The following is a 20,235-nucleotide window of genomic DNA, read 5'->3' on the forward strand; positions in this document are numbered from 1 at the left end:
CCAGGCAAGGGAGGCAGTAAGAATGGAAGTCCTTATGAGGTATTTGTTTACCACAAGACAAACAATTATTAACTTTTTCAATTTTTTCTGACATTGGCTGAGGCAAGAAAAAATGTTCCCCAACGGGGTACTTCGCTTTTAGATGACTGATAACTGAAGCACAGGAGCTGACTGACCGGCACTTGTGAACTGCTTCTGCTTCGGGTACTGCGCGGCAAGAAAGACTGGAGAAGATGGCGTCGGCGGATGCCTTTATACCCCAGCCGCTCTGACGTCGGGGAGGAGGCGACATCAGCCGACGCTGGACCCAGACTTTGGAATCCGGCTTACCGAGGGCTGCCTGAGGGAGGACAACCCATATGTCAGGACTGCAGTTGCATTCTTGAAGGACATCGAGGTCAGACAAGGGTCCGATGCCACTCACCCCCTTGGAGCCGACGAGAGAGACCAGACGCCCGGATCCCTCCAATGAAGGCCTCAAGGAGGAAATCGGAGCGGAGGAAGACTGAGCCAAAAAGGGTGGTATCGGCTCCGAGGCTACAACAGTCACGGCTCCGAGGAGCTCCGGCTCAGAGCTCTGTAAGAGAGTCAAAGGAGGAATGTTAGCTGGATGTGAGATAGCTACCGTCTGTTGAGACGGGCTATGGAGCATTTGGGCCAATGCCTGAGACTTTAATAGTCTGTCATCCAGGCTGTCTGATCACGACCTTGAGAGAGTGGTGAGTAGAGAAGAACGGCTCCGATGGCTCCGCTCCGAGAGCAGGGGTGATCTCTGAGCCGAACGTATCAATTCCAATGAGGGGGATCGAGATCTCTTTTTAGAGATAGGTGGAGCCGAAGGAGCCGAGGATACGTCGGCTCCAGCCGGAGCCGACACTGAGTGTCTAGATCTGGCAGTATCGGTGCCGGATGGAGCCGATACTGTGACTTCTAAAATGGAAGGATCGGCTCCGGCCGGAGCCGATCTAGACACTGAAGAAGCAGAACCAGTAGCCGACGGCTTGGGACATGCAGCCGAAGGCTTAACAGGTTTCGAGGGCTTCCTCGAAGCCGACTTAGTCGGGGAGCTCTCAGGCTTTAATAAGCCCCTCAATATTAATTTATTTCTGCGCTCCTGCAGGACTCTTGGGCTGAAGGCATGACAGATAGCACAAGAGTCCTGCAGGTGCAGAGGTCCCAGGCAGTAAACACAAGAAGTGTGACCGACTGTCAGACATCTTCTGACAGCACGAGTAACACTTCTTGAAGCCTGAGACCTTTGTGTCCCTTGACATAGCTGTGTCGAGGAAACACAAGTGACAAAGAAAACACAGACACACGCACACAAAAAACACCCAATCCAATAATCTAAACTAAACAGGGATACAACACAGTCGCTCACACAGAATCCCTGACAGGAAAAATTAGAAAAGGGGAAGGCCTAAGGCCTAACCTAGGGAAGGGGATAAATAACCAGAAAAAAAGGGAACACCAACGGGAATAGGGTTAAAATAAACGTTTAAGGTTCACAAAACAACTAAGGTTATGAAATTTAAAAAGGATGAGACTAAAAGTCTTAATATGAAGAAAACTTACCTAGAGCTGGTAAAAGAGGCACCTCGTAAGCGAAGCGGCAAACGAGATCTGGGTAGTCTCCGCCTTGCATCATGGGATATAGGGTTGCCTCGAGCTGGTAAAATTAGCTCTCGAGCTTAGCAAGTGCCAAGTCGGAGCCGAGGATCGGCTCCGAACCCATCCAGCAAGAATGAAGGCAAGATTGACAACTTAACATCTAAATTTTCTTCTGCCTGCAAAAAGCAATGGTTGGAGCCAGGCACTTTGCTTATCTACTGCTCCCAGAGCTTTCACAAAGGGAAGCACAGAGAATTGATAATGTTGCTTTCCCACTCTGAAAGAAGGTATTTCCTGCAACTTTCCCTGATAGGGATGTGCAGATAAGCTTCTTTGAGATCCAAAGTTACCAGCCAGTCCTTTTCTAACATTGGCAGCAACTGATGCAGAGTTAGCATTTTTAACTTTAGAATTACTAAGAGAGAGTTCAGAATGGATAGATCTAGGATAGGACGCCAGCTGCCTTTATTTTGGAACTAGGAAAAGTCGGGAATAGAAACCCTGAGCCTACCTGAGCAATAAATGGTTCTATTGCTCCCAGATGTAACAAAGAAAATTTGTTTTGCTACTTCTGCCCTTTGATTTGGAGGAGTATCCAGGAATCCTTTGGTACTGGAAGTGTGCAAAGAAAATGCGTGTCCTAGGGATACAACCCTGAGTACCCATTTGTCGTCCGTGATGGTGGCCCAGACATGTGCAAAAAAGGCTAACCTTCCCCCTAAAGGACTCTCTAGGCAAGCAAGATCAGTCAGAAGTTAGTCATTGAGAATGCTTGGATTGAGATGCAGGCTTACAACTTCCCGCCTTGGAAGTGCAAGCATACCAATGCTTGGACCTTTGAGGGGTAGTCACCTGCCCCCTAGAACATTTGTAACCTCTAGCCCTACAACGGTTGTCTGCTAGTACCAGGAAACATCCAACTCTTAGAAGGGCAATTCCTGCTAAAGCGAGGAGGTTGAACTTGCAGAAAGTCCCTAACTGTTTGCATAGACTTGGTCTTATCCTCCCATCTTCTCAAGCACTTGCTCTGCTTTGCTGCCAAAAAGCCTGTCCTTATGCAAAGGTACATTTAAAAACTTAGCCTTGACAGGTTCTGGAATGGGCTGTTCCCTGAGCCAAGCATGCCTTCTAACAGATCCAGTACCTGTAACCCTGCAGGAGGCTTCTAAAATGTCAAAACCACAACGCAAAGAATGCTAACTGACAAGACTGGCAGAATTCAGAAAATCCTGCATATCCTTACTCTGCCAAAAGAGGCACACTTGCAATCCTAGACTTAACAGCCTCCAAGGTGTGCTGCTGGTACTTTAGCATAAGAAAGACAATTAGTAGACCTAATAACAAGAGTGGCAGAGTTATAAAAACTTTTACCCCACCTATCTAGGTTCCTATATTCCCTGTCCAAAGGAACAGGATTTTTGGTAACAGTGGCTTTAACTCCTTTAGGGCCTTGAGAAAACCTCTGGATTAGCCAACGGATTCCTGAAAAGAAACAAATGAAAATCAGGGACTCTAGTACCAGTCAGGTTTCCTGGGTGCAGGCTGAACTGAATTTGGAGTTGAGAATTTTCCAGAAAAACATCAACCACTTTTAACACTGGGGGAATAGCCAGAGGCTTATGCGGAGGCAAACCCAAAAACTGGTGGGGAGATATATTTAAATGTTTTAAGCCCTTTATGTATTGATTCTGATGAAGTTTCTGAATACGAGATGAAAGCGCTTAATCCTTCAACTTTATTGTATTTTGTGAGAAAATAAAAATTTATGAAGCAAATTGCTGTGGACTGAATTTGCAACTTTATGGCTTACAATTTGGACAGCCTCTATTGGAATACTGCCTATTTTGGTTATAAATCCAAAAGCTTCCCAATCCTTTTCTTAGATTGGGGATAATCCTGACTTTCCCCATTTAAAATGCTCCCTGAAAGTAAAGCATCACCAAAAGAGAAATAGTCTGGAGGACAAGGAATGGACTCTGCGTCTGAATCCTCAAAAGGAGAAAAAAACCTGAGAAACCTCCTCTTCATCAGCAGAAATGCTAGAAGCATCAGAACCAGAATAAGAAAGCCTCAGGAGAGACATCCCTACCCCTTTTAGGAGGAGGAGGAGAACCCCCAATAAGAGTCAGAAGGTCATTAGCCATTTTAACCACTTGGGATTGAGGGGAATTTAATGAAACTGGAGTCTGCTTTTTCACAGGCATATGACTGGAAGATTTACCTGCAAACCTGAAGGACTCGAGAGGCCCTGCAATTGCCAAAGTTGCAGCAGAGGCAGTCGGTATGAGCTTGCTGTCCTAACGAAGAACAGAGGCCTCTGAGCTTAGCAGCTCCGGATCCAGCCAAAGAGGTGACAGGCAGGTGGTCAGAAGACAAAATGGAAGCCGGAGCCTTGGGGGACTCTGAAATGGTCTTAACCAAGACCTGTGGTTGAAAATCCACAGGCTGCAGGGGCTTCAAAGGCACCTCACTGGCTATCGCAGGACTGATTACAAACTTATCTGAGGACTTGACCCTCTTGAAGCCTGTCGCAGTCCTTATCCTTATGCTTCTTAGGGATATCCAAAGCCTGAAAACAAGTGGTTGCCATACCGACAAACTTAGGCTAAACTCCAAAATGTTTAGCTAAAAGCTTAGCCCGATGACAAATAGCACGCGGATTAAAGGAAGCACAGAGATCACAATTAGGAACGTTGTGGTCAAGGCCTAGACAAATACAATAAAAATGAAAATCTCTATGGGGAATCTGCTTTCCACAGGTAAGACAATTATTAACCTTTTCTGACATTTGTTACGGCAAGAAAAAAAAGGATCCCCAATGGGGTACTTAGCTGTAGTGGACTTCTACTTTGTAGTCTGAAACCAAAAAGTAGAACTGCCGACCAGCACTCGTGCAAAAAATGCACGATTCGGGCTCCGCAGCAAGAAGACTGAGGAAGTGTCGGCTGCCTCCTTTTGTATCTGACATCCTGACGTCCTTTACAACCAACAGCCGATGCCCTATTTACTTACACTTTGGTATTCTGGCCAATCAAGGGCTACCGGGAGCCAGATATCCAACTGGTTAGGACTGCAACAGTGAAACACGAACATCAAATAACTAGATTTGCCACTGGTCTGCCCTATAGAATGCATCACTGTATAAACCTAAATAATCTCTGATGGCTAGAGCTACCCAGGCAGATTCAGCTTAACCAACTTATTGTGGCTCACAAAGTACTTAACTAACCTGAAAATACACTGGCACTGAAAAACATCTATCCCCACTCCGTCAGATCACTTCGCTCATCTAATAGACTGGTAGTGCAAACCATCAAATCCAACAACTCTGCTGGAGACTCCCCGTTTGCCAACTCTACTGGCAAAACTTGGAACTCACTGCCTGTTAACATTAACCTAGACACCACCCTATCTCAATTCAAGAAAGCTCTCAAGCAGTACTTAAAGTCTCAATGGTTATGTCCCTGCTCAAAGTGTAACTAAATCATTAAATCTTAGTGTACCAATACTATTTTTGTAAATGGAACCCCACTGTTTTCAACTGTTCAGCCAGATTAGAAGTTTGTAAGATGGTATGAATTTAACGCCTCAGAGTCTATAAATTGTGTTGCATCTGTACTATGTTATGACAACTCGTTTTATCTGTACTTTAAGATTGCTTAAGTAAATACCTTTGGAGCTTTTCTCCCAGGGCCTCTGCTGAAAATGGACATGTATCCAGTCAGACTATCCCAGTCAAAAAATGTAAAATAATTATGGCACCCGATACAGCCTCCATTCTAGAGGCAGCCTCTTGCACTTCAGTCCACACCTTTACTAAACATTAAAATCTGGATAACATCTCTAGGGCTAAAGCCACCCTGCATGGATTCAGAGTTGCTCTATCCCCTCCTCCCATACACATGCTGAGCTTTGGCATTCTCCCTCATGTTTAGAATACTGCAATAAGAGAATAGTAGGACAGAGAATAGTTGTGTAAAATCTTACCATAACCATACATGTCCTCTTCCATGTCGCAGTATTTCCAATCACACCACCCTACCCCCACTTATGAACTTGTTTCTATCCCCCCCCCCCCCCGTCACTGGATGACACCCTTATCAATTAAGCCTTAGGCTCTTGTTAGACTGGGGCATTCAGTTTTGAGGCAAGTGCATGCAGACATCATTTATGGCCCACGGTTTATAGTACCTACACGTGATGTCCCACACACTATACACCAGCCAGGCTAAGCTTTTGTAGATGGGCCTGATGCTCAGGTCGCCCAAGCAGAAGATCCTTCATGCTTAGAATATGGCAACACGAGTATAGAAACACATCACTCAGTATATTTAACTAATAGTAAATAGAATTTCCTATATTGAACCATGGAATATAGCACATTTGCTGGCTTACAAGCTTCAAATTTAACCCCCATTACTTCCAGTTTGCACACAGGAAATACCCTCTACCATTTCTCCAGTGTCACTAAACAGGTCCTCACTGCATTCTCCAGTTAAGAAAACACTGCATCAATGGGTCCCGATAATGTTCCAGGATGCCTCAAATAGCTTGAAGCATGACCCATCAGGTCCACTAGAATGTCTACTGGCCCCACTACACTCAGCCCTCAGAATAATGCAGCAAAATACACCTTTCGGTAGGTACCTGACCAAGCATACATCACAGCTGCAGTGGTCAAAGAGGTTCCTCAAAGAATACAGGGTGTAAAGTATGCCCTGTGCAAGCTGCCTGAAAACCCTCGCTGTACTCTGCCTCCCACAGACTAAAGAGGGATGATCTATGCCTACCCAACAAGGCACACACATCCTGTCCTGATGGGTCTTGCTAGACACTCACAAAACAAACCACACTACAATTACACAATCTAAGGATCTAAACCTAGTCTGTGACAAAACATGTTTGAGGGACAGGTAAGGGTCTTCAGAGATTACCCATTCTCTGGAACAGACACCCCCATTCATGTGAAACCGAGCTCTTCCCAAAGACTAAAAATGCAATTTGGCCAATGCATGGAAAATTGCAAATTGACCTCTGGCTTGTCACCTGCAATTCTTATGGACAGGGGCAGTATTTAGATCACCTAAGGCACAAGCATAAAGCCAAAGCCATTTTTACCCACAGGCAATAAGATTATAGGAAGTTAATAGGCTATTGGCCCTGAAGCCGCCTAGCCAAGAGTTTAGCCCATGTTTAGACAAGTCAGCACCCAATGCCCTTGTCCAGCAGGGATACGGGTGGCTTCCCAAGGATGTATTTTCCGTTTCCATCCAGTTATCCAGGCTGGGCTTAAAGGTAAGAGGTACTCTGCTTGACGTGGAGAGGGAGTCTATTCCACAGATGGGGGAGTTTCTGGGACACAAATCTGTCCCAGCCAAGAAGTCCTATTGATGTCACAGACCAGGTTGAGGCCCCATATGTGGGTTACTTGAGTGGAGCTTGACTTGCAGATATACAGCAGTCCCATCAAGATGGGTTTAGAGATCGCCTTATATGCCAGAGGTCACCTCTGATGAGTCTGTATGAAACTGAGTAGCAGGATAGTGCTTTTAGCCTATCTGTGGATTATAGATTTGAGGCCCTGGATTCTCCTGGTGAGGAACCTCTGATCTCCAGCTGCTGCACATGCTTTGCAAGGTACATGCCTAATTAGTTGTATTCAATAATGGGGCTTATAAGGGAAGAATACAGGGATATGATCTTTGTCCCTGGATGAGATGCCCTTACTTATGAGGCAGGCCATACAGAAAGCTTTCAGTAAAATGGAAGCAGCATAGTGGTCAGTCACGTTGCTATCAACCTGGGTGCCCAAATCCCTCATGACAGATTGTGTGTGTAGGACATTAACGTGAATATGTGGGGATGTCACTCCCTAAATGGGATGATGCATTTTTTTTGGTATTCAGCTTGAGGCCATGTTTCTGGCACCAGTAATTTGTTTAGGTGAGACCCTCTGAGGATGTCCACATCACTAGGAGAATTTATAGCACCACCTAGCTTGCAGTCATCTGCCAACTTGGTCAGCCATAGCCCAATGGGGTTTGGCCTGCCCCTCAGAAAAAATATAGCAAACAGAGGCCCAAAACCAAACACTGGGGTACGCTGCTCATTACAAGTCTACTGCTTGAGGTGGCTAGGCTTAAAAAGGCTCTAGGACTGTAAGCCTAGTAACCTCCTATGATCCTAAAGGGGAAAAAAATTGTTAGTGTAAGTTACTCGGCAACACTTTCATGTACAATACTGAATGACTAGCAGTTTGTCAAAGAACTTAACATGCACAACAATGCTGGACTTCTATACCAGCCATAATGTACTGTGCCCTACAGAAAAATCTCAGACGTATGATCATTGTAGGCAGCCAAAACAGCTCGGGAAAACTGAATTTCAGCAGAAGAAAACTAAGCTGGTAAATCCATTGACTTATGACCAGACGGGGGCCTTCTCAAAAGAGAATGCAATAATGCAGCTGGCACTACTGGTATAGTGCATTAAATGTGATGGTTCACAATAGACAATTCAAGCAAGAACATTCTACTCTTACAAGCTGTGCAACTGGGCAGGTATATTAAAAGGGGTGTTTGGTGGTAGACCTTCATATGGGAAATAGAGGTCTGTAGTCCAGTGCACAAAAATTTCAGTTGTGTACACTTACCATAAATGTAGATGTTAGAGTAGAGTATATTCACTGTTGCAGTCATCACTTTTGGGTTATCTGCTTGCAGTAGCCCTCAGTCGGCCTGCTTAAAGTCTTGGGTCCTGCGTCAGTTGCTGTCCCTTCTTCCATGATGTCAGGTCGTCAGGGGTATAAAACATGCAGCAGACACCATTACATCAGTTTTTCTTGCCCCAGATGTCAGGTGCCCCCTTAATGAGAAGCTATTAAATCTATAAATATACAAGGTTATACCTCAACAAAAAAGCAAATATACTAAAAAGATTTTGAAGATAGTAAAGGAATGTAGAGGTACATCCAAAAATGAAAAAGAAGGGGGCTGGAGGGAAGGTAACCAGGACTGCAACAGTGAATACACCAACATCTATATTTATGGTAAATGTGCACAACTGTACTATGTTCTTAGTGTTTCACTGTTGCAGCCATCATATTTGGGTAGATTCCCAAAGCTAAGGACGGGAGGAGGAATTTAAATAGAATTAAGACCAGCTAAAAGGCCCTGCAAGACTGCAGTGAAAGCCAGCTCTGGATTTAGGGAAAATTGGCAGATGGTAATGCTTGGTGAAAGTATGTACAGAACTCCAGGTAGCACCTTCTAGGATGTCCCTGGTAGGGACGCCTCTGAGAAAGGCTGTAGAGGTAGATGCAGCCCTGGTAGAGTGGGGTCTGATCCTGTGGGATGTTTTCCATGACGGTTGTAGCAAAAATTAATGCAATGGCCTATCAATTTTCAAATGGTTTGCTTTTAAATAGCATTCTCTTCTGCCCCTGCAGCAAATGCCACCAGCAGTTTATCAGATTTCCTTTGAGGTTTACTTCTATCCAAGTAGAATCTAAGTTGTCTGTGCACGTCTAAGGAGTGCAGAATCAGTTCCCCTTTATGTGGATTAGGAAAGAAGGTTAGCAAATGTATGGACTGATTAAGGGCCACACTGGATACCACCTTGGGCATGAAGGAAGGATTGGTCCCGAGGGATACCCTATCCGCATGAAAGATTATGAAAGGCTCCACTGCCATGAGAGCCTTAATTCAGATACCCTTCTTGCTGAAGTGATTGCTAAAAGGAAAGCTGTTTTCCAAGAAAGGAATTTTAAGTCTGCAGTGGCAGCTGGCTCGAAAGGAGGAAGGGCGAGCTTTTCCAATACAAAGTTGAGGTCTCAGGCTAGGGTTGGAGCTCTCCTGGGTGGTCATAGATTTTTGGCCCCTCTGAGGAACTGCTTAAGCAGTGGATGAGAGAAGAGGTGTGGTTCTGTGTTATGAGCTGAGATGGCCAAGGCATGAATTTTGATGGAGGAGAAAGACAGGCCCTTATGAAGCATCTCAGTTAAAGTATTGTAAAATCTGAGGTAAATTGGTTCCAGGCACAGAATCTTTTCCATTTTTCAGCGTAAGACTTTCTGGTACTACGCCTCCTTGCCTCTAAAATAATATCCATCACTGGTTTACTGAGGGATGGTAAAGGAGAAATTATGTAATTAGCCAGGCTGCTTGATTCAGTGTTTGAAGTTAAGGATGCAGAATTTGGTTCACCTGCTGAGATAGAGTAGGAGTCTGAGGCAGGCGCCATGGAGCTCACAGTGATGCACTACACAACAGGGGGTACCCAGTGTTGGTGTGGCCACTCTGGTGCAATCAAAATTGTCCTTGGTTTGTCTTGTTTGATCTTTAGTAGTACCTTGGAGAGCAGAGGCAGAGAAGGAAAGGCATAAACTGATAGGTTTTTCCAGCTGAAGGACAGAGCATCCACTTTCCAAGCTTGTTTGTTTGTGTGGAGTCCCTATGCAGAATTTGTCCAACTGATAGTTTTGGGGGGAGGCAAACAGGTATATATCTGGGCTCCCCCATTTGCTTGTCAACATGTTGAAAATCCTTGGTTCCAGTTTCCACTCGTGTAGGTCCATGAGGTTTCTGCTTAGTTCGTCTGCCAGTGTATTTGGTTTTCCTGGCAGGAATTGAGCTTGTAAATGTACTTGATAGTTCAGGGCTGTGTTCGACAATGCCATGGCTAGTCTGCAGAGGGGGTATGAATTGTTTATGTACCACATAACAATGGTGTTGTCTGCCTATCATTAACTGTCCTGGAAGAATGTGGTTCTTGAAGGCTGTCACAGCATTCTGTACAGCTAACTTTTTTTGACTGATATGCAGGTGCATTTTACTTGGGCTCCATTTGCCCTGAATGTACTTCCCTGCCAGGTGGGACCCCCCCCATGCATAATCTGTGGAGTCTGTTAAGGTTTGGGCGGCAGGGGGTAGTGTGAATGGTAGGCCCCCGTTTTGGTGGCAGGCCTCTGCCCAAAGGAACTCTAGGCATAAGCAAGGTATGACAGGAATCATTGCTTCTAGAGCCTGTGAATGTCGACACCATAGACTTTTGATATACCATTGCAGTTTCCTCATATGCAGCCTTGCATATGGAATTAGAAGAATGCAGGACGCCATGAACCCCAAGGCTTGCAGTATTTGCCTTGCAGATAACTGGGTTTTTGTAGCCACTTGTTTGAAGTAGGTTGTCAAATGAATCCATTTCTCTGGTGTGAGGAAAGCCATCTGGGAAGTTGTATTCAAGCCCGCTCCCAGGAATATCATTTGTTGACAGGGTACCAGTTGTGATTTCTTTTTATTTATGGTGTAACCCAGGCAAGTCAGTATCCTTTGAACAAAGGCCAGATGATTCAAAAGTATGTCCTGGCTTTTGTTTGAATTAGACAATTGTCCAGACATGGGTATATCTGAATACTTCTTTGCCTGCAGAATGCAATGACTGGAGCTAGGCACTTTGTGAATATCCTGGGCTCAGTAGATAAGCCAAAGGGCAGTGCAGAGAACTGATAGTGCATGTAGCCTGCTTTGAAGCGTAGGTATTTTCTGCAAGACTCCCCGATAGGGATGTGCAGGTATGCTTCTTTTAAGTCTCGTGTTGAAAACCATGCATCTTTGCCTAGCATAGGAAGCAGCTGGTGAAGAGTCAGCATCTTGACTTTTGGAATCACGAGAAAGGTATTTAGAGTAGAAAGGTCCAGGATAGGACGCCATGTATTGCCTTTTCTGGGTACCAGGAAAGGTCTTGAATAGAGCCCTTGTCCCTTTTCCTCTTCTGGTACCAACTGAATAGCCCCCATGCTTAAAAGACAGTACTTGATTTTGGGCCTCTGCCCACTGATTTGGGGGTAGATGAGGCCACCCGGCTTGGTGTTGGGTAAGGTGTGAAGTGAAATCTGTATCCTTGGGACACTATTTAAAACGTATTTGTCCTGGGTAACGAGTTCCCAGTTTTTGGCCTGCAGACCAATCTTTCCGTCTAAAGGAGCATTCAGTTGGGAAGTGCTTGGAAGTTTTAGCAGCAAGTCATTGAGACTTCCATAGGGGGGGGGGGGGGGAGTCTTACTACTCCCTGATTTGGGTGCGGAAACCCCCAAACTGCTTAGTCTCATGTCCCCTGGGACTGAAACCTGGGGTTTCTGCTATGTCTGGGTTTGGCTTGAGAAGACCTTGAAGAGGCTGGAAAGGACCAATTCTTAGAGGGCCAGTGCCTACTAAACTTAGGAGGTTGAACTTGTAAGAAATCTTTAACAATTTGTATAGATTTAGCTTTATCTTCCATCTTTTTAAGAACTTCCTCAGCTTTGTTGCCAAACAGGCAGTCCTGACTTAAAGGAGCATCCAACAATTTAGCTTTAACATGACCAGGTAAAGATTGCTCCCTTAAGCCAAGCATGCCTTCTGAGCACAGAACCAGTAACAGCAGCCCTGCAAGAGGCCTCTAATGAATCAACACCACATTGCAAAGAATGTTTTCCGCATTGTTCGGTAGAACGCATTAAATCCTGTAATTCATCATTTTCCACAGAGTCAGGAATGAACATAATTTTCTGTTTAAGCAATCCAATAACGTGTTGTTGATACTTTAACATATGAAACTGGCAGTTTAAAGCCCTAATGGCCAAGGTTGCAGAAATGGAAACATTCTTACCCCATCTATCCAGCGCCCTGGCATCTCTATCAGAAGTAGGATTTTTAGCAGTAGAAGCCTTAATGCCCTTGGGTCCCTGTGAAATAGTCTCTGGATCTGCAACAGGATTTTTAAAAAGTAACTTGCGTGAATCAGGAACCCTGTAATATTGGTCAGGTTTTCTGGGAGCAGGAGGCAAGGAATCAGGGGCCAAACTAGATTCCGAAAAAGTATCAACAATGTCTAGTACAAGAGGAATAGCTAAAGGCCTATGCTGAGGCAGGAGTAAAAAAATCCTTAAGCCTCTTTTCTGAATCAGAAAAATCCGGGCTTTCCCAGTGGAAATGCTACCTCAGAGTATGTAAGGTTTCACCAAAAGAAAAATCCTCTGGAGGGGAAGCAGAGGGAATAGAGTCTTCTGCATCAGAATCCTCATAAGCAGATTAAGGCAAATCTAGATCAGAAGAATCAGAAAAATCAGAATACTGGTCAGAAGATTCATAAACAAGTTCAGTCCTAGGTCTCTTAAAAGGGGGAGGCTGGCTTCCCCTGATTAGAGTTATAAGATCCTCAGCCATTCTTATTTGTTTTGGCATAGAGGCCTGAGCATGCAGCCTGGGCATCTGTGTTTTAGGTATTGTTTGAGATTTAGGCCTAAAAGAAGGAGGCGTCAGTTTAATATGCAAGTCCATACGCCGGAATACACCTTCAGAAGCTGGTGCCTGCACAGTGGCTCCGGACCCATTCAAGGTAGAGACATCCGCAGGTTCCATAGTTAAAGCATCTCGCAGCATACCGGACTCAGAATGGGCGTCAGTACAGGCCTGTGAATCAGAAGTAGCAGGTATCAGGGGCTGCGAAAGTGCCTCACTGAGTACCGGCAAACTGGCTTAGAACAAGCACAGTCGGCAGTTTTGGACCTTGCCGGCCTGTCTTTATCCTTGCGTTTTTTCAGAATCCCGGTAGTCTGATGGCTAACCGATGACATTTCTGGATAATTAAACAGAGAACAGAAATATTTTGAGGTAAAAATATATAGATAACTGACAGTGCACTGATTAAATAAAGCATAAAACCGACAGCATGGTACTTCGTGGTCAGGGCCTAGGCAAGGAGTACAGTACAAATGAAAATCTTTATGGAGGTATTTGCTTTCCACAAGTAATGCAATTAACTTTTACTGACATCGGTAAGGAGCAAGAAAAAGTTTCCCCAACGGGGTACTTGGCTTTAGTTGAAGACTTCGGTTCTGAAACTCAAAAATGAAAATTTCAGGAGTCGGCTGACCGGCACTTGTGAAATGCTTCTGCTTTGGGCACCGCATGGCAAGAAAGACTGATGTAATGGCATCGGCTACATGTTTTATACCCCTGATGACCCGACGTCAAGAAAGAAGGGACAGCAACCGACAGGACCAAAGACTGTTAATCAGGCCGACTAAGGGCTACTGCAAGCAGATAACCCAAAAGTGATGACTGCAACAGTGAAACACTAAGATCATCACTTAAGTTTTTATAACTGGGCAGTCCAGCCAAGAGTGCATTTTTTTGTTTTGTTTTGTTTCTGGTACTCTATCTTGGAATACACTGGTTTCACTTTTTGGTTGCTCCAATTATCAATTTCTCACCTTTCAAGGCATTAACTGCTTTGAATGCAATGCCTGTACAGTCTTCCATCGAGTCCTTAAAGCAACATGAATTCTTAGGGTATAAACTCCCAGCACTCGTCTGCCTTGCTGAAGCAAAAAAGATCCATTAGTACTCACTAAGATGGCGTTTGGTGACTTTTTTCTGAAGACCTACTGCATGGAACTACAATTATGCATCACTGGTTCTGCAGGGACTAAAGAAAAATCTACTGCAACCTCAGTAAACTACTGAATTTTCAATACCATAATCTAAGTTGTAACTGTTACCTGAATGAGACTGGAGTGTAACACTTGGCTAGACTAAGAAGCTATTACAAAATCTCTGTAAAGTTTAATCAAGAATTAACCTTAACCAAGGTTGATTTACACGTGACTAGTGACTTATCTACCATAGGCCTCTGGTCAGAGGAATTGTTCATTTTTTTTCTGTTACGCAAGTTCTACGAGTACCCACTCCTGGAGTACTAGAAGCCTGTTGACGACTATCACTAAGGGTATTTAAGGTGAATCTGTCCTCTCAAGATTTCTTTAGGACATACACAATCACATTATGCGTTTTACTTTTTTCATTTAGTACTTCCATCTACTATTGGGGGGAGTGACTAGGAAAATTAAAATAAATTGGAAAAGGGCACTTGTTTGACAGGCCCCACTATTTGGATAAAGTCTAAAGTTAAAGTTGTGCATTTGTTACTTGCAGCTAACCTAGGGTGCCTCTGTTTCAGTAAGCTTGACCAGTAGAATAAAGGGCATTCTAGTACAAATGAGCTCCCTTACACTTTGGGAGGGGTGGGGGTCGTGCACGCAACAGGATTACGAAAGCGATGGAATGAAGTACTAAGTGTAGAGTGTTGCAAGGCTTTTTCTTTTTGAAATACACCTGCAGGCTACAGTGGAGAAGTTGAGACAAATCAATGACATTACAACTAATGAAAATGGACATCAACTAGGGGAATGCCCGAGATTGTGCATAGCACTGGTGGAGAGAGTTCAAAGTTGCAATTAGACCTGCTTTATCCTCTCCAACTGCAAACATCTAGTAAAAAGACAATCTAAACAAGACATGGCTCTTCTCCTGCACTACCTCTGGCTAAACTAGTCACCTCCACATATTTCTATTTCCTTCCACCCACAGTCTATCTACTTCTCATATAGACAAATATAATTTTGCCTAAACCATGTAATCTGGCCATCTCTGTTCCAAACAGTATAATTTGTATTTAATGTCATGAATTCTCCAACTCTTGACAATGATCTTTTTCAAAACTTTGTACATCTGTCCAAATATTTGCACTATGTACATTTAAGTTCACACTCTAAGAACTGAACTTGTAATTTTTCACTTGGTCATTGCAACCCCCAACAGACAGCAACAGCATATTAACGGTGTATCAATGTGGAGCTTTTCTCCATAGGCCTCGAGTGAAAATGGGAGATTATCCCAATAGAAATAAAACTAAGTGTGAAGTCTCACACAGCTTTTACTGTAAAATACTATGACTTTATGCAACTTCCCACTTCACTGTTTTGTTTACTTACCCACTTCACTGTTTTTACATTTTGTTGGTTACTGGCTTCTTGAGTTCAACACCTACTTCACCAGGTCAGAGAAGGGAAACCAGACAATGAAACTGCCCAACAACCAAGATGATGAAGTGCTCTGCATTCACCCAGCTGATGTTCAAAAGGTGCTGTGACAGGTAAACCCAAGAAAGGCAGCTGGTTCCGACAATATTCTGAGCTGGGTACTCTGGGGACTGTGTTGACAAATTAACTACTGTTCTCACTGACAGTCAACATCTCTGCATAAAGCCACACTACCCAAGTGCTTCAAGAATACAACCTTTATACCACTACCCAAGAAATCTCCACCCTCAAGCCTGAATGACTACCCAGTAGCTCTCACCTTCACTGTAATGAAGTGCTTTGAGAGATTGGTCAGACTACTTTAACATAAAATCTGCATGCAACACTGAACCCAATCCAATTAGCTTATAGATCCAGTAGCTTTGGCAAATGCCATCTCACTGGCACTTCACTTATTGGACACCTGAACAAAAATGGCTTGACTTCAGCAATGCCTTCAACAGGGTCATCCCCCATCTGACTGAGAAACTGGTCCATCTGGGTGTTGCCACTCCTTTATGCAACTGGATTCCAGACTTCCTTATTGACAGACCACAAAAGGTATGCATAGGCAACACTTCGATGAGCACACTGAATATTGGAGTACCTCAAAGATGTATCCAGAGTCCCCTGATGTTCATGCTAACATGACTGCATTGCTAGGCACAACACAAACCACATTAAGTTTGCAGATAATACTACAGTGGTGGTTATCACCAATGGTGACGAAAAAGCCTACAGAGAAGTGGTGAACCAACTGATTTGTCTGGTGTGACAACAACCTGGCTCTCAATGTTAACAAAGCAAAGGAGATCATAGCAGACTTCAGGAGGACATGCAAGGCTATTCTCCACTCACAATCCAAGTAGACACAGTGGAAAGGGTGAAAAGCACCACATTCCTGGCAGTGCATATTGCTGAAGACTTGTCTTGGTCAAACTAATCACATTGTCAAGGCAGCACAACAGTGTCTATCCTTTAAGGTTGAGGTGAGCAAAACTATCCTTCAGTTTTACAACCTTCTACAGAGGTACCATCAAAAGCATCCTGACTAGTAATCTGTGTGGTATGAAAACTGCACTTTCAGATCACAGCTCTCTTGAAGGTGGTGAAACTGGCAGAGAGAACTGTGAGGTCCACCCTCCCATCTATCCAGGACTTTCACAGTGCCTCAGCAGAGCTATGAAGACAAAGACTGGACTCATCCTGCCCATGGTCTTTCTCGCGTTTGTCTTCAGGCAAGAGATACTGTAGCTTAAAATGCAAGGAAAGAAGTTACATTCTCACCATAATGTTCCAAGTATGTTCTCCATTTATACCTTTATTCTCACTGATGGGTCAGATCCAAGGAGTCAAATCTGTTTCAGCCTTTCCAACAGCTCGAAGTCTTCAGCAAAGCTTGTGGGCCTCTTACCTATCCAGAACGCAGTCCGCCTTCCTCAGATCTTGTCTGCCCACCCAGATAGAAACTAAAATATGGAAACTCCATAAACAGAACCTCTGATGCTATAGAGATCCATGAAACCATAGTCCACAGTCTTCCAGGAGGGGGATGGAGGGCAGTGTTGTGAGAATAAAGGTAGAGATGGACAACACACCTGGAACGTTATGGCAACAACTTCATGAGTTGTCAACCTAGCCTTTATTCTCACTGATGGGACCATATTCCAAGCAACACAATTCCTGGGTGGCTCAAGAATATTCCTCAGAGCCATAGACCCAAAGGAAGTGCTACTCCTGGAGGCCAAATCCACTTTGTAATGAGTAGTAATAAATGTTATCCCATACTGCAGCAGCATGGATACTGTCCCATGAAAGCCTTGCTTGAAAGGCTGATGAAGTCGCGACTGATCTGGTGGAGTGTGCTTTAACAGGAAGGGGAAGAGGTTTGCTTTATGGAGTAGATGTAAAATATACAAAGGCTGAGCCATCTAAGACCATGTCACTTATGAGACCAGTAGACCTTTCCTAGTCTCAGAGCAAGATATGAAAAGATGATCCGATCTTCTAAACTCAGAAGTTCTATGCAAGTAGAAACAATTGTATATGTACATCTAGATGAGGTACTGAGTATGCACCTTTGGTTTAGTAATTAGTAAAGAAAACTGGTAACTCATAAGTTTGGTTTAGTTTGTTTTCTGATGCAACTTTTGGGAGGAACTAAGGACTGGCACGTAAAAAACTATCCTCATGAAAAATTAAATATGAATGTTTGAATGACAGAACCTGTAGTTTTCAAATACTGATAATACTGACTGAGGTGATGGCAAACAAGAAAAGCGTTTCCCAAAGCAAAAATTTTAAATCACATGCTGCTAAAGAATTCAAAAGGGGAACGATGATATTTGCTAGAAGTTGAGATCCCAGGGGGGAGTTGGATTTATCTATGGAGGTCTAATATTTGTTGTTCCTGTCAAAAAGGCTGTGCAGAGTATGTGCAACATAATACAAGAACCATTCTCTCCTACATGGTAAATTGAAATTGCTGCTAGTTGGAACTGAACAGTAGATGCAGCCGCAAATTCATGAAAAAAGTTTTACTAGAAATTCCAGTACAGTATGAATAGGCACAGAAAAAAGATCTACCTGGTTATCAGTCACCCAGATTACAAACCTATTGCATTTAGTCTTGTACATCTTACATGTGGAAGTTTTAGGGGGGGATAGCAGAATACGTTTTACCAGAGATGACAGACAGGGAAACCTGGCAATCAAGGGAATTTGAGCAGCCACGCTGTTGACTTGTGTTTGTGAAAGTTGTGATATACCATTCCTGAGTGGTGCATCAGTAAATCTGGAACTGGGTCCAGAATCCATGGTTTGTCCCAGAGATGAGGCTGTAGAAAGGGAAACCAGATTTAACAAAGCCAATAGGGAACTATCAGGATTATTGCGGTCTCCAACAACCTTGCATTTTGTAATAACTTGGGAATGAGAGGAATGGGCAGAAAGGAATATAGGAGTCCCAGAGACCAATCGTTAACAAATGCATCCCTTGATGATTCTCTCTCTGGAGGGATTAGGGTAAAGTAGTTGCAATTGGCATTGGTGGATGATGCAAAAAGGTTGTAGCAAGGCTGGCCCAATTCCCGGAAAATTTCTTCTGCTATTGATTGAGGGACTACTCGTGACACCATAATATGGCCCTGCTCAGCTTGTCCACAATCATTTTGATTTCCCTGGAATATGCATTGAAATTAGAAAGTGAATGGACGATGTTGCCCATTGCCAAACCCTTAAAGCTTCTCAACAAAGGGGGTAAAATCTGGTTCTCCTCTGCCTGTTTATGTACCAAACCACCAACATTGTCTGAATTGCTGTGGTTTCTAGGAGTGTGTCTTGAAATGCCTGCAATGCTAATACCACTGCTCTCATCTCCAAGATGTTTAGATGCAAGTGAGCCTTCTGTTCTTGCCAGGTTTCTTGGACAGTCTTTCCCAGATAATGCCCCCCAACTATCTGGGAAGCATCCGTGATCACCATGGCTTGGGGTTGAGGGAAGGTAAAAGGACAGGCCTGAGACACAGGGAGAGTGGTCCACCACTCGAGATGCTTCTTGCAAGATCTGGTTATGGCAGCTCTAAAACTGACCATTGTGTGGAAAGCAGCCATTGTAGAGTGCTCATGTGTAGACGTGCAAACAGGATGAGTACAATAGACGCTGCCATCTTTCCCAAGGTCTGTAGTATCTTTAGCAGTGGCTTGATTTTTTTTTCTGATTAGTCGCCCGATATGTAGACATGTCGAGTACTCAACTTGAAGCCTCAGTACAAGGTTTGACAGTATTTCTGCACCTATGAAGGTTACACTTTGACATGGCTCCAAGAAGGAAGGATTTGTCGTAATTTCTAGTTTGGGGCAAAGCTAAAGTGCATAGTCTCTGGCTTGTAGCAGAAGATGCCTGGTCGGGGTGGTTATGAGCCAGCCAATGAATGGAAACACCTGGAATCCCTGGCGTCCGTGCTACACCGCCACTACTGCCATGCATTTGGTGAACACTCTGGGGGCTGTAGTGAGACTTAAGGACTTAGCTCAAAACTGGAAATGACTGGCTCCTAGCCAAAAGCATAGGTACCTTCTGGATAGTCTTTCCATCTTGATGTGGTAGTACGCATCCTGAATGTCTATAGATCACATCCAGTCGTCTCTTTTACCAAGAATGGAATTATAATCTGCAGTGTTACCATCTGGAACTTTGTTTTCTTTGTTCAATTCACAGAGATCCATTATTGGTCTCCAGTCCCCTGTTTTCTTTGAAACTACAAAGAATCTTAAGTTCCAGATCTTTCCTGGTCTGCGGGGACTTCTAAGATGACTTGAACAACTTGAATTTCTAACGTTGCTTGATCCTGCTGACTGGGTGGAACGTCTGGAATTGACTTGTTTGCAGGAGTGGGGAAGGAAAAGGGAATTGTATAACCCCTGGATATTATGTCTTGCACCCATTTGTCATGTGATTTGCCAGGTTTGAGGCGCAATTACAATTGACCAACTGCCTCTAGAGACGAGCAGTCGGGCACTCCTTCAGGAGGGCTGAAAGGGTCTACCAGAAAAGGATTCTCTAAAGCCCTGATTCTGCAGACTCCCTCTGTCACACGGATGGCATCTTCCATTATTGCCCCCCCCCCCCCCGGGGGGGGGGGGGACTACCACCTTGTTTGTCCTGGCAAGACCGCTGAGATTTCCTGAAACACATCTTTGCACTACCCCCCTAACCTTTTGGA

Source organism: Protopterus annectens, chromosome 11.part0 (assembly GCF_019279795.1).
Source record: "Protopterus annectens isolate FY-2018-M chromosome 11.part0, PAN1.0, whole genome shotgun sequence".
NCBI classification, from domain to species: Eukaryota; Metazoa; Chordata; order Ceratodontiformes; family Protopteridae; genus Protopterus; species Protopterus annectens.